The 16345-nt window shown below is 36.7% G+C and overlaps 1 non-coding gene across 2 annotated transcripts; it reads left to right on the plus strand.

The window, feature by feature from the left end:
* Positions 1-12833: 12833 nt before the first annotated feature.
* On the plus strand, positions 12834-16103 carry LOC112799586 (uncharacterized). 2 transcript variants are annotated; one of them, XR_011861813.1, is made up of 6 exons: positions 12884-13217; positions 13363-13429; positions 14247-14317; positions 14459-14585; positions 15237-15481; positions 15796-16103. It is a non-coding gene; the product is annotated as an uncharacterized protein (transcript). The 2 variants fall into 2 exon arrangements; XR_003201132.3 differs by lacking the exon at positions 15796-16103 and having other exon boundaries at positions 12834-13217; positions 15237-15755.
* Positions 16104-16345: the final 242 nt, after the last annotated feature.

Consider the following 16345-nt stretch of genomic DNA (forward strand, 5'->3'; position numbering starts at 1 on the left):
AACTTGATGAATGTGATGATCCGTGACACTCATCATCATTCTCACCTATGAACGCGCGTGATTGACAACCACTTCCGTTCTACCTTAGACCGGGCGCATATCTCTTGGATTCCTTAATCAGAATCTTCGTGGTATAAGCTAGAATTGATGGCAGCATTCATGGGAATCCGGAAAGTCTAACATTGTCTGTGGTATTCCGAGTAGGATTCCGGGATTGAATGACTGTGATGAGCTTCAAACTCCTGAAGGCTGGGCGTTAGTGACAGACGCAAAAGAATCACTAGATTCTATTCCAACCTGATTGAGAACCGACAGATGATTAGATGTGCTGTGACAGAGCATTTGGACCATTTTCACTGAGAGGATGGGATGTAGCCATTGATGACGGTGTTGCCCTACATACAGCTTGCCATAGAAAGGAGTGATGAAAAACTAGAAGGAAGAAGTAGGAAAGCAGAGATTCAGAAGGAACACAGCACCTCCATACACCTATCTGAAATTCCCACCATTGAATTACATGAGTAACTTTATCTTTATTTTTTTATTTTATTATCTTTATTTAAACCAATAATCTCTTAATCCAGTTAAATCCGCCTGACTGGGATTTACAAGATGACCATAGCTTGCTCCATACCAACAATCTATGTGCGATCGATCCTTACTCACGTAAGGTATTACTTGGACGACCCAGTATACTTGCTGGTTAGTTGTGCAGAGTTGTGAAAAAATGTGTAATTCATGTTTAAGAGCACCAAGTCTTTGGAGCCATTGTTGATGATCACAATTTCGTCCACCAAGGGCCTAAAGGGGTAAAATCCTGGCCTAAGCAGCTAATCAAGTTGTCCCTAACCATGTGCTTGTGTCATGAAGGTCCAAGTGAAAAGCTTGAGACTGAGTAGTTAAAGTCGTGATCCAAAACAAAAGAGTGTACTTAAGAACTCTGGACACCTCTAATTGGGGACTTTAGCAAAGTTGGGTCACAATCTGAAAATGTTCACCCAGTTATGTGTCTGTGGCTGTGTCATAAAGTGCTTAGGGTCACGGCCAAGACTCATAAACTAGATGTGTTCAAGAATCAACATACTGAACTAAGAGAATCAATAACACTATCTAAAATTCTGAGTTCCTATAAAGAAATGAGATATCTTGAATTGTTCTCTTGGAAGAGTTCCAGCAAAATGTATAAATTCTGGTTTTAAATCTATGAATTTCCTATTTCTCTATCTAATCTTAAACCGCAACAAACTTGTACTCATCATTCACATGATCATATTTGACGTAGAAAACTCTTATGAAACCTTGAATTTTCAACGATTAGGATGCCAATCCAGTATAGAGATTCCACAACATGATATAGTTATCGATGATAGTAATGTCAAGTAAGCACAGCAATCCATTGCATGAGCCAATAATTTCGTGGCTAGGTTTCCCGTGAAGCAAACAACTTCTGTAGGTTCGGAAGGGTTGTCAAACAAGGATCATACCGAGAAATCTCCAAATCTTCTGTATTTGTAGAACTAACAAACATGATAAGAAACTCGTAGATGGCTAAAACTTGGATCAATGGCGATTAAATGTCGAACATGGTCGTTGACAAATTGGGAGCTAGAAATTAGGGTTCTCCATGAACTGCACACATTCCATAATTGAAGCAGCAACCTCGTCGGAAGCCTCAGCAAGATTTTTCTGATGATTTCATGTGGAAGGGTTGGCAGCGGTTCCAATGGCGTTACCGTTAAAGGTAGCAATAGTTTCAGATCATTTTTGGTGACTCTTAAACGCTTTATGTTCCTTTCATCATAATCAAGAGGCTGCGTCATAACTACTTGAAGGGAGATTAACATCGTTCGGGTTTCGATGAAGGTTGATAGCGGTGGCGATGGTGGCGAAAACATTTAGCATCACAAACTTGACAACTCTAAAGGATCTACATTATTTATTTCTAGTTCCTTTCCCGTGAGATATGCATATACATGCCTTTCGAAAAAAGAGTGAACTAAAATAAAGATTCAAAAATATATCTTAATATCTTTTTGGTAACATGAAGTAAATTAATCTCTGTATTTAAAAGAAACAAAAGTCTATCTATTTGAGAAATAGATTTTAAAATTGTCACAAAATTTGTCATGTAATAATCTTAATAATAATTGAACATTAAAATATACTTTTTCTAATTAAATTAGGATGGTGCTATGTGCTATGATGTTATTTATTTATACATATAATGTTTATTTTGAATTTATATTTGCATGATAAAATATTGGCATTTAAATTAAGTTTATGAATAACCTATAACAAAATTGAATTAAAATCTTTAGAGATTACTAGAATTTTCATTATAATTGAAATCATTTGTACAAATTAATTAAAAGCAGACACGATTAAAAGCTACAAAAATCTTGAAAAAAGTTATAAAAATTTGACAAATCAACAAAATTGGCAATGATAACTAAAGTATTTTAATGATAAACAAACCAATTCAACATGAATTTAACTTCTAGTAAGTTAAGTTTAGTAGAAAACATTTGTATATATAAAGTTAAAGTATTTATGTTATTTTTGTTAAGTGAAGTTGGAATTAAAATGTGAGTAATATTAAGGATCTTCACTTCTTTTCTATTATGAGAATATAATAGAGAATAAATATACATTATTGTTGTAATATGTTTGCTCTTTGTAGTATATTGTTATGTTATTGTTGATATAGAATTATATTGAAAGTATATTGTATCATTATTGAGATGTTTATACGAGTGAGCGGTCTTAAGCGCATCAATTGTAAGTTTAATGCTCACATTTAGTATCAGAACATATTTAATTTATTGTCAACTATCTGAAATTTTGTAAGGCAAATATGGAGGTATGAAAGAGAGCCAAAGGCATATGTAGATTGAGAAAGGAAGATATAGGTGCGATGTAACTAGAGGCTAAGATGGATCTAGAAGGCAGAGCCATAGAAGAGAGGTACCGGCACAAGCAAATTGAAAAAGGAAGATAGAGGTGTGACTAATACAAAAGCGAAGGTGCGATAAAGGCAAAAACGAATTTGAAAAACGAAGGCCACAACATTACGGATGTAGAACTTAGTAACTTCAAATACAAAGGCAAACATAATAAGAAGTAAAGATGCTAGCAAAACTTTTATAAAAATAAGACAAATGAAGAGAGACATAGGATGAAGAGGAGGTGGTAGCGATAATAATGACAATAGAGGTAAAGGCAGGGAGGGAAGAATGGATATGGTGGGAATGGTGGAGAGGGAGAGAATAGAAGTGGTAGGGTTTAAGGCATGAATGGACAAATTGAAAATATGAAAAGAGATAAAGATAAAAATATTATAAAAGATTATCTCATGCCTAAAATTTGTGTCTCAATATTGGAAGGATACTAAATACATATATTTTGTGTGTACTTTTATGTCATCTTTCCATAAAAAGTTTGTATGTCTTAATAACAAACCAACCCTGGATGTATAGCATTGTGTTCATGTCTCATATGGACATACAAATTAACTAATACTGACTCAAATATGGTGTAAATTTAAGAGTTATAGTTCTATTTAATTATTTAAAATTGAAAATCAATTTGAGTCAAAAACTCATTTATCATCTTTTACGTTAACTAGTCATTGGAACCATCAACATGATGTTTTATTATCCTTCCACAACTCAATTAAATATGTGACCATACTTAATATGTATCCCACTAAAAATAACAAACACTTCTTTCAATTGCTTTTTCTCCCTATTCTCTCTTGTAGCCCCATCTTTAAATTATTGTCCTGACTTTGTCGTCATGATTAAGGTGGTTGCCACAGTTACTACAATTTTGTTCCCACCAAGTCATCTATCATACACGGTATCACTAGTCTAAGGGTGAGTTTCATAACCCTACCAACAAAAAAATGTTGTATCTATGTCCAACATATAGTTGAGTTTTGTTTTACGTAATAGTTTTATTTGGCTCATTTATTATCGTTATTGTTGTACTTTGTTGTGATTTACTTATTTTTCTATTTAGGAGTCAAGATTCAAATAAAACTAGTTGCTAATTGCAGAATTTGCTTGTAGTATAAATAAGTGTCACTATTAGAAAATTACTTATTACAGACGGATATTTTTGACAGATTTTTCAAAGAAATTTTTGTCGAAAACAAAATAAATAAATTAGCATAAATTACAAACAAAAAAATTTGTCGATGATTCTGTTAAAAAATTAGTTTTTTTTAAATAATTACCGACAAAATATCTGTCTCTATCTAACTAAATAAGCAAAACACTGCGTTCTCCTCCTCATTTCACAAAACACGGATTTTTTATTTAAATAAATTAAAAAAATATTTTATTTACTAAAATAAATAATTTTAAAAATTATTACGAAAATACATAGGATGATTTATCTCATTTACAGTGTAAACGAGATAAGTTTTCACGTATCACGTGACACGTGTATATCTCGTTTACACTGTACACGAGATAAGACTGGGTCACACCTATATATAGATGTCGTTTACAGCCTTGATTTGGACCCCATTTCAAATTTTTCCTCCACTTTCTCCTCTCTTCTATCCCTTTCTGACCATATTATCGAGTAAGATGAAAATGACCCGCACAGATGTACGTGATCCAAACATCAATAGGCTGAACGTCACATGGCACTACTCCAGGGCAGCCGACTTTGCGGTTAGTTTAATTATCTTAAAGTTTATGTTATCCCATATATGTATAGCAATGGTTAGGATACTTGACAAGAACTAGAATACACAATTGTATCGTTAGTAACAGGGGTCTGATAGGGAATAATTCTAGGAATGTAGTTATCATTTTTTGTAATTAAGTGTTTAACTACATAATTATTAATTTAGAGGGTCAATCTACTGTACAGATTAATTTTCATACAGATATACAGATATTCTATCTAGTTACATCTCCTCTCCACACATGTTGTTTACTTTTGCAGAATGGAGCAGGCTCTGAACATAATATAAGAGCTCATGTGAAGGGTTCGCTGAGCCGAGCCGGTGGGTTGAACAAGGAATAGGATTTCATTGTAGTGGGTTCCGTGAGTCCAGCTTCATGGGTTGGGCCTTATTAGTCGTTGGAAGTAGTTTTAGAAAACAAAAATGATTGAAACAGGTTGGGTTGGGTCTTCAGTTCTCTCTCCTCCTCTCACCATGCCCAGTTGCTCAGAGAAGAACGAGTATCTCCCTGGAAGGAAACCCTAGTTTCCTCCACCGCGATCGCCACCGCTGGGCTTCTAATTGTCAGCGTCAATGATGCCGGAGATATTCGTCTGTTCGTCCTGCTCCAGGCTCGCACCTTAATCGCCAGTCGCGAACTTCGTCGCGGTAGTTTCGAGTCATCGCGGCCTATAACCCCTCATCTTGCTCAATCGGTCTTTTCCTTCCGTCTGTCATCGTGGTCATTGTCTCCCATGCTTGTTACGAGAAGGTAACTATTGCTCTGCCTACTAAATCATTAGTTTTGGCTCTGCTAATAATAGGGTAATAAACTAATAATAAACCATCTGTATCCAGTAACAAAAGCAAAAATTGTTTAGAAAACAAAACATCCTTATTACTATTAATACTTTCATTGCCTAAGAATCTTGATCCCCTAATGAGGAAAGTCAATTTCTTTTGTGTTTAAAAAACATGTACCTAACTAGCGTGCATTAATGGAGTAGGTTTTGGTTTTTCTGCTTTGTGCAGGTTTGATCAAAGGCCCGAATTTAATGTTGGTGAATCCATTACACAATCCCAACAGATATAGGCCTGATTGATGTCACTGGACAAGTAAATGTCTTTGTTTTCTTGTTGCTTTTAGTGCAAGTCGTTAATCATATAACATATTGGGTCGTGCTAGTGTGAAATGATATTGTTCATAATAAGAAGTGGATCTCACGCATACCAAATTCACCTAATACTCTAATAGAATATGACTACCATTCTTGCTTGTTTTGGTTCCTACTATAATCCCAATTAAGCTGCTTATTGTTCTTGTTTTTTTTTCATTTTACCTTTTGGAATTTTGTTGAATAGCTCAAGTAAACCATTCATTTAGGTAGAGAATATAGAAAAGTAACAAGTTTTGAGAAACTAATCAAAGATTGGATAAGTTTATTAATGGTAGTTACAAATTGAAGAAACATATTATTGGATGCATGATGGTTTAGATATGTATGTAAGAGTCAATAATTCTTTGCAGACAAGTTTTCTTGCCTCACTCTGAAGGGGAGAAGGAGAAGGCTAAAATAAACTCTGCCGCTTCAAAGAAGTCAGGATGAGGGGGGATTTCATCCTTTATTTATTTTTTTGAGCAATTAGTTTGATTAATCATGTTGCTTGTTAATTTCTAAAATTATCTATTCTGATAATGGTTTGCAGTTTGTTTCTAAAATCCTTTATTTATTCTAATAATGCTTGTTAATCATGTTTCTTGTTGATATTTAAAATCATGTCAGTCCAGAAATCGTTTTGCCCCCATATTTCTAAAATCCTTTAATTATGGGCGCACGATGTTGCATCACTTCAAAAGAAATACAGTTGGTTCTCTCCTTCATAACATGTATAGGATTATACAACAACAACAACAACAACAACCCCATGACATGTATAGGATTATGTGGAACGTAATTTGTTTCTCGGTCTTTGTTTTGGCATTGTATATGTGTGGAAAAATAGTGGATATAAGATCGGTTAAATTAAGTAATGCTTTAATGTTGCTGTAATTAAATTTGGAATCCAATTGTAAGAGTTGATTTTTTTTAGAAAAAAAATATGATCAAGGAGGCAAACAAATCAAGGAATAAGTACTGTAATTAGAACATGAATAAGTATAGAGAATTAAATTTGGTCCATGCATGATGATTCAAATTAATATAGATATTATGTAACAATTCTGTTTTCCACTAATAGAAATAAAAAAAACAAGATGGCTTGAAATTTTATAAACCTTACCAACCCTTCTATCTTTATTAAACCAACCTATATATACTTAGAAATATTCAAAAAGCAAACTATTATATCTTATTTTCTATTACAATATTTTGATTGCATTTATTAATAGAATGCTTACAAATTATTAAAATTTTGACTTCTATAAAAAAACAGTCACGTTGAAAAAGAATTATGCAAAAATATAATGTTGGACCTTTTCCTTATTCTTTTGTAGAAGAAGAAGAAGACGACATTCAAAATCAAGAAGAAGGAACAAAACAAACCGGGGTCAAACTGTTGTTGAACCGGTTTTATTAGAAACAGAATAACTCAGAAGAAGAAGAGCTCTGCATCTAAACTCAAATATGGACTAAATTCCGCACTCAATAAATAGTTAATTGAAAAAAACACAATCCCAAGAACTCAATAACCCAGTTTATATAGTTAATCCACTAAATCAAAAAATTAATCAAAATACAACAACCTAAGAACTTTGGCCCACAGGATCTCTTATATGAATGGATCTTCTCCACCTAAGGGGCTTTTTTCTCGATCGGTCCGATTATTCTGATTGCGAAGGTCAGCTTTTAACTTAAGGAGCTTTTTTCTTCTAGCTCCTTCTGTCGCCTTACTTCCTCCGCAATTTTCATTCTGCTTCTTGTTGTTGCTCGACTTCTTGCTCAAGCTGTTCTAGCCTTTCTCGTTGGCCACAAATGAGACCCATTATTTCTGCTGTTTGAGGGGGTTCTTTCTCCTCAGGATGATGAATTTCCGAATGAACCCACCTGGGTTAGGGGTTCCCTAATCGCCCCTCCTCATGAGGACCATGGGTTTGGTATGGTGAAGGTAGTATAAGGGTGTTACCCTCTGGTTGGTGGCTCAGCTTCAGATCCAGACGTCGTGCGGCCATCTTCATACTAGTCGTCCGCCATTATTATGGGTTGAATCCTAGGTCCCCGGCAATGATGCCAATGTTCTGAGGGTTACCTGAAGCGATGATATGGGTCTGAACGTGAGGTCCAGATCCTTTTGTATGGCAGTGTTCAACTTGTTGATACTGAGGTGCTATCTATCTGAGTTCCTCATAAGAAGGTGGGGGTAGTACCTACAAGAGACTTCAATGCTTAAGTTAGCAATGGCCTTAGGCAGGTTTTTAGTAGATTAGAACATAAATTATACCTAATGAGTGTCAGAGTATTTATAGTAGAGTGTTAACCACCTTTGTCGAAATAGTTCCATCTTTATTGGTGGATAACCGTTCTCTTTATCTTGGGTGGTTGTTGAAATTACTCTTCTAGACGGAGGGAAGAGATTCACAGAGGCAGTTACTTGCTTTGGGCAAGTAGAGCTAGACTTCTGCGATGATGTCTAACCTCTTTAAAGAGGTCAAGTAAGCGTGAAGACCAACTCTCTCATGTTGAGGCCTTCATTCTTTAGCTGGCCTGGCTTTAAGCATTTGGGTCAGGGTATGAACAATAATAATTAATTTATACAAAATAAAACTAAAAACAAATTATTTTTTTATTACAAAATAAAAAAGTTAAATTAAATTTTAATATATATTTTATAATACTTTATCCTTATTTATAAATAGTATTTCTCTCCATTTAAAGCATCAATGCTAAACAAAATTACCTACACCAAAAAGAATATAATCAAAATTAAGCTTAGCATTCTCATGGCTTCTATTTTGGTAGGATTATGTTGTTCCATACTTAACTACCATGTCTGTTATATCTTGTATCATTTCAAATGTTAAAAGCCTAAAACTCTTCTTTTGGAATCAAAAATCTTAAAAGACTTCTTTTCTAAGCCCGTTAATGCTCTATTCATACAGTATAACCAAGCCCACTACCAAAGCCCATTACGCCCTTTACAACTCCTCACCAATTAGCGCGGCTCCATGAAGGCTCAGTCCCGACAATGCAACAGACATCTCTGCCAAGCTGCCCCCTTCCAACAAGCTCGATTCCACTTATCAACAAACCCTTTAACTAAAGCGAATATCTTTATTTTTGTACATGTTAACCTCTGTACGCTATAAATTTCCTAATTTAGATATTAAATGCTAAGGTAGATATTTTCCAACCGTTGAGTTAGTTTATTCGTTACACGTTTCTTAATTTGTTAGCTTAGTTATTAACTATCCAAGTTTGATAATTAGATTATTAAATTAAAGTTTGATAATTATATTATTAATTACTTGGATTTTTTATTTAAATAAATTAAAAAATATTTTATTTACTGTAATTAGATTATTAAGTTAAAGTTTCATAATTAGATTATTAATTATTTTGCTGAATATTTTTGTTTTACTTACCGTATTGAGGAAATGTCTATTAGTTAAGTAAGTCCATGTCAACGTAAACGTAAAAAGTTGTATCGACATAAATTAAGTGACTACATACGTGTAAATTTATGTTAAACAAATGTATACAATTGTTAAGTCAGTTTGACATGTTGATGGACATATACAAATTTTTAATAATTGTGATATTTTTATGCCTCGCCTACTTCTGCCCTGCCAAGTGAATCACATGCTTCCACCACCCGACACAATCGTCCCATATCTGAGGGAGGATGGGTTTGGCGACACGGTGCCACTCAGAGACTTCGTCTTCGACAACTCCTTGATCATGGCATTCATGGAGCGATGGCGTCCGGAGACCCACACGTTCCACCTGCCATGGGGTGGGGCCACTATCACCCTACAAGACATGGTGTACTATACGGAGAAGCCAATGGGGGTGCTTCCGTGATTTCTACCGGTGGTACTATACATAGACATGGAAGTTGGTGGATCGACGACTCGGTGCCAGGCCTCCAGTGGTTGCGCAGAAGGGGGCACAGAGGAAGGAGTCGTTCTCGGTGAAATTTACATGGCTGCGGGACCGTGTCTGCCATATGCCACAGACGGATGATTCGGAGACACTCCGACAGTATGCGAGGTGTTACATCTTGTTACTGATCCGGGCATACCTGATGACGGACAAGTCGAGCAACCTGGTCTATCTCCGGTGGCTGCCACTACTTCAGGACTTTGAGAGGTGTCGTGGGTTGTCTTGGGGCCCGGCGGTGCTTACATGGACATATCATTCGCTGTGCTCTGTAGCACACCAAGACACGACAGACATCGCTGCCTGCACTCTACTATTGATGTCAGGGATATACCAGAAATTTCTTTAGTGGTGTCCACCTGACCGACGGGTTTTCATATATCCTATGCCAATAGGGTAACTATTGTTGATGTCTTTCTCGTATTTTGAATTTGTAACTCATTATGACATTCCATAAATTGAATTCGTGTTATCCTTGTAACCGGTGGCAGGTTGATAGGGTTGACGCAGCAAAGTAGGAACCAGCACGAGACGAGGGTCTTTTGATGGCGTCTATCGCTAGACCAGTTATGGATGGATGAGGTTAACACTAATATATATTGATTTATATTTGTATATATTGATATATATTTATATAACTATTCATTTATATTGATTTTATTTATATAGATTCATATATTTTTTAATTAAATATTTATAACGAACCAGTTATTACATATTGAGATATCAAATATTTATTTATCCTTTAATTCCATTTGTATCACTGATCATTATTTCACAACTGTCCTTTCAATATGAATGTCCGTTGTCCCCCTCGTCTGCTTCAACATCGTTGAGTTTCACCAGGATGACCGGGTGAAGTGCCACTGTGCCAGTTCAATACAAAGTAGCCGATGCCGGGGCCCCGGTAAATGTCGACAGGTTCCTGGCATCTACAAGACGAAGCGAGGATGTCTGGTGGCCTGACAGACTTGTTGAGTGATATGACAGTTGGAAGGCATGATTTGCAAAGCACCACAGGATCTCTATTCAGCCTTGCTTCGACTACAGGCCGACCCAGAAGTATTGGGATTGGTACCGGAGCACTTGCTGGGTTAGGCACCTCTCAGGCCAGGACATTTCAATGATCTTAGGTTATTTGATTTACCTGCTCACGTCCAGCCTATTGCCAGCCAACCGAGGGACATTCTTCACCGTTCCCGAGATGTCCTTGATCGGTGTCGGCGTGCCAGGAAAGTTCGGGAGGACACCTGACAGCCTGCTAGGAGGGAGAGGGGTGCTAGAGAGCGCAGAGCAAGCGCAAGGGCTAGGAGGGAGAGGGTCAGGCCTTGCCGGGGGCAGTTGGACGTGGAGTCCGAGGAGGAGGTAGAGTTCGACAGGCATGAGGAGCACGGGGACAACCCACCACGCGGCGATGGTTCACCCTCACCACCACCACTGCCTCCACCTCCTCCACCTCCCCCACTGCGTGATCCATCTGGTTCAGGAGGTCTGCAGCATCGGGCAGTCTGGGACACTTCACCACCCGGTTGGCATGATGCCGGGCCGTCCAACAGCTATCACGAGGAGTAGAAGGTTGAGGAGATAGGGGTTGAGGATGCATTCCAGCTTCATACCGCTGACCAGGACTCGATGCAACGCCTTGCGGATCAGTTCTAGACTTGTAGGGAGCAGAGCATCGGACAATTTCATCACTCCTCTGCACCCGCGTATATTTTATCATTCCTGTGAAGTGATAGCTTTGTCGAACTGCACCTTGCAGGACAGGGATGCTGACGGATGGGTTGGACTGTATCAATGGTAGGATGACCTTGCAGATGAGGCTGTTGTCCAATTGGCAATGGTCTTAGGACATGGTGGGTGCTAAACACGTATGCGCTCCACCAACCCTTCGAACCTCCATAACGAAATAAAACATTCATGGTTGGAAACTACACTAGATAAAGCAATCATGAATGAGTAAATATGCCACACTTAAACTTGAATTCACCAATATCCGAGGTTCTGTTGGAGGGCTACACGGAGACTGCAAGGACATCCAGTTGCAGCTTGACGGCAATGCATATGATACTTTAATTGGTCCGATTCGACCACTTAGTACTCAACACTTCTAGGAATGTTGTAGTTCTTCACACCCTGCATTACTGGATCTCTGCATTTGAATGTATGGCCGACTCGAAACTCTGCCCCATCGTCTAGGTTATAATCCTCTTCTCCAGTGTTGGAAAACGGAGATTTCTCATGCATGGTGTCCAGATCCAAGGTATGATAGTGACTTGGTACATCTGATAGCTTTGGAATCGGGTGGGGGGAGGCAAAACATAGCGCACCGCTGCCTCGACTGGCGTCTCCGGTACAAACTCATCCTCCTCATCATCTTCAGAGGAATCACTGTCGCTGTTATCTGCAACGTACTCTTCGTTAGAGTCTTCATCACCCACGTCCATGTCTTCTACTGGACTAACAACATGAATCGGTGGTGGTGCGAGAGGTGGGTCATTCTGCACAAAGGTCGAGGGGACAGAACCACTGCCACCAACATCACCAACATCGGCAGAAAGCTCCATCACTTGTTCCACCATGATTCTCCCATGGATGTCAAACATGAGTCGCGCATGCTTGTTGCTCTAGAGTCGAAACAGGCGAAACCGAAAATCTCTGATACCCAATGGTGCTAGCAACCTATACCCCACCCTTCCAATCTCTTTTTTTTCCCTAAACTACGAAGGTGGCTCAATAGCAAACTCTTCAATTCGGACAACAACTTACGCGCCGAGTATGCAACAGTATCGAATTCTCACACTTAAATATTATCCAATTGTCACGATTTCTTATATGACAATTGAATACACACAGACAACCACATATTCGTTGGATATTTTTGCCTATTTTTTGAAAGAAAAATAAAGAAAAAGAAGATATGAAGTATGTGAAAAATGTCAAAAATTGCACATCTTTTTATAGTAGTTAAAAATTTATCTTACTCTATCTTATTTACACTATAAACAAAATATACACATATCACGCATATAGTCTTTATCTCATTTAACATGTAAACTATGCAAACTTATTGTGAACCATATAAATCATCTTACATATTTTCATAACAATTTTTAAAGTTATTTATTTCGATAAATTAAACATTTTTTAAATTTATTTAAATAAAAATCCCGCAAAACACCCCGAATCCTTCGTCGGCGCTCCTCACCCATCCCCTCCGAATCCTTCATTCGCGGCGCCTCTCGCCCTTGCACCGCCGTACCCGAAGCTCCATCACACCCTTTCCCCAATCTCTCCGTCACACCCCTTCCCCAATCTCTCTCTTTCAGTTTTGACGCCGATGAATTTCGCCACCCTCTCGACGCCGTTTTCTGCCGCTGCTCGCTGAAGCTCGTCAGCACCGTCGCCGCTTCTATCTCTTCTTCTCGTCGCCGTTCGTTCAGGTAGCCTCCGTCGTCCCTTCCCTGTCTCTAGCCCTAGCCCTTCCATTGCGATTCTGTTCCGATTACATTGATTCTCATGCAATTGTATCTGTTCTGTTCTCAAAACAATTTAGGGTTTTATTACACTTTATCTTTACTGTTATAGAGACAGAGATGGCAAGCTTTCTGTGAAGGAACTCCAGCCCGCTGATTCTGATCAAATCTATTCTCAGGTACCTGCCTTCATTCTTCTGTTCCTTGTTTTTTCACTATATGTTACTACTAATTAGGAAGATCCTTAGAGAAGAGGACTGAGGAAAATTAAAGGTGTTGCATATACTTGTATCTTGACTTTTTCTATCTTCAATTTTTGGTGGTATCATTCTTCTAATGTTTTTCAATTTTCATATGATACTATTATCTTCATCTTTTTTAAGCTTTTTTTTTGGAGTGGCAAGACAAGAACTATATTCAATTTCTGCATCTTCTATACCAATCTACATAACATATATGTAGTTAATGCATCAGATGTTGGTGAGTACCAAGACTAACTTCCATTGTCATTAGTTGCAACTAAATACACAGTTGTAAATATTAATAACTATTTAGAATCATAGTTATCCTGCCTTGATGAATAAAAAGTATTAAACGGTTGCTAGTAAGGGAAGCTGTTAATCACTTTATCTATTGTATTTGTATTATTCTTTTTTTGACTAATTCTGTTCTCCATTTTTCTCTTTCTCTTGTTCTTTGGCCTTTGCATTCCACTTAGAATTCTGGCAGCCACCCTTTCTGTCTTATTCTGTTCTTTCAAATTTTCAAAATTGATCAATATTATTGGTTGCTAGTTCACAGCGCAACTGTTTGTTATACAATCCTTGTCAAGATTTTCATTTTCAAGATATATATTTATACACTGTGTGTGTGTTGATTGAATCTACATCATGTCAAATTAAAGTAGCTAACTCTTCTGTTCTCCATTTTTCTCATCCTATTGATCTTTGAAGTTATGAAATATACTTAGCATTACGATTTTTCTCTCTGCCCCAGGCAGCGAATCCTTGAGAATTTGATTGGTTTGTGAAGGGTGTGATATTGAATTATACAGCCTTCATCTCGAGGTCGGTCCTTTCTTTTTTGTTTAGGTTGCTATTTCTTCCTTTCCTGCCTTTGCTTTGATTCCTCTTCCTTGTTTGAATTAGATGAATCTGTTTCATTCCTTTAAGCACAGAAATTTATATTATATCCCTTATTTTACACAGTAGGAGTAGTTAGAAAATATGGAAGAAGATAACTTGCAGCGGCAATGGTCCCTCAAAGACTTCGGGATCAGAAAACCTCTTTGGCAGAGGAAAATTTGGCAGAGTCTACATTGCGAGAGAAGTCAAGGTCTCTCTCTCTCTGTTATTTTATTTATTATTATTTTTCTTAATTTTTCTGTTTGGTTGTTCAGAAAGTTCCTGAGAAAATAAACATGTGTATGAACTTGATTCTCTCATTGTTCAATACTGTAACTGTAAGATTGAGCTGTTATTGCTTAGTTCAATTCAGCATCGTGCTCATTTGCTAAGTCTTTGGGAGCTGGGTTTTTAACATACTTTGGCTTGAGTGTTTGATTTGTGAGATAATTCAACGTCTTAGGTTGGTCTTGTGAGTTTAGTACTTGGGAAATATATTATTATTTGTATTTTAAGACAATTTTTAGCGTAAACTGGTCTTCAAGTTCTTGAAATTTAATGTGGATGATGTAATTTGATATCGAATTTATTCTGAAAAAAAAAATAATGAGTGGAATGTGTATGTGGATGCTCAAAGTTATAATTGTAAAGGAAAAAGAGAGATTAATTAAATTGATATCATGTTTGAAAAGTGTTTTATAATATAGTTCAATCATATAAGATATAACATTGTGTGTATACATTTTGAACTAGTCTGTGTAAGAGTTAAAAACTTCGACATTAATGTGAAAACTAGACACTTAGAGTGATTAATTTCTAAATATTCAATTGGGTTGATCCGATTTATTTATTTACTTTTTAGAGCAAATATGTAGTTGCATTGAAGATTATATTCAAGGAACAACTTGAGAAGTACAGACTTCACCATCAGGTAAGGAGGGAGATGGAAATACAATCCAACCTTCACCACCCAAACATCCTACGACTATACACGGCTGGTTTCATGATGCCGAGCGTGTTTTCTTGGTTCTTGAATATGCCCATAATGGTGAGCTCTACAAGGAGCTTAGAAAAAGAGGCCACCTCACTGAGATGCAAGCAGCCACGGTAATTCTTCCTTACTGTGGGAATGTGTTTTGCATGTGAGATTAATGACTGCAAGTAAAGTAATTGCATTTACATGCTGTGAAATATGGAACTAGCAACTGTCACCCAGGGTATTATACGAGTTCTTTTGTAATTAACTATAACCTATGAGGAATCCGATTTTCTGTGGTTATTGTTTCCTGTAACTTCATAATAATTGGAACTATTGAATATTATTGTTATTTCAGTGGCTCTGATGGTTTAAATCCATATTATTATGAACAAATTATTAATATTTCTTTTTGTGTTTCTTGCTCACTCAACTCTATTTGCAGAGATGTGAGAGCCATTTCATCGTCAGCAGATGGATCATGCATCTATACTGCAGATGGGAAGATTAGTAATGTTTTTTAACTTCATGGGCCGGGCCGGGTTTAAGTAGAACTAGACTCGGCCCTAAAAGACCACTGGGTCTATTTTGACTCCGACCCGAAGTGATCTGAAAATAAATTGGGTTAAACAGGATCAATTTTCATGACCAAAAAAAAAAAAAAAAACAGGATCAATTTGATGTAAAATTAGTATAGACAAATTTGTAAATTTTATATATTAAAATAATAAAATTTTATTCTTAAAAATTAAATTTAACAAATGTTATATTATATTTATAACAAAATAAATTATTTTAAAATAAAAATAATATCGTATTTTATAAAAAAATATTAATTGAAATATTAAAGTATAATATAACATTATTAATTTTACTCTAAAATATTTTTTTTTATAAAAGGCAATTTCAGACCAGCCTGAGTGACCAGAAGCATAATCCGAACTTGACCCGAAAATAATTCGGGATGAAAATAATTCGGGATGAAAATGACAAAT

The sequence above is a fragment of the Arachis hypogaea genome, chromosome 1 (genome assembly GCF_003086295.3).
Source record: "Arachis hypogaea cultivar Tifrunner chromosome 1, arahy.Tifrunner.gnm2.J5K5, whole genome shotgun sequence".
Lineage (NCBI taxonomy): Eukaryota > Viridiplantae > Streptophyta > Magnoliopsida > Fabales > Fabaceae > Arachis > Arachis hypogaea.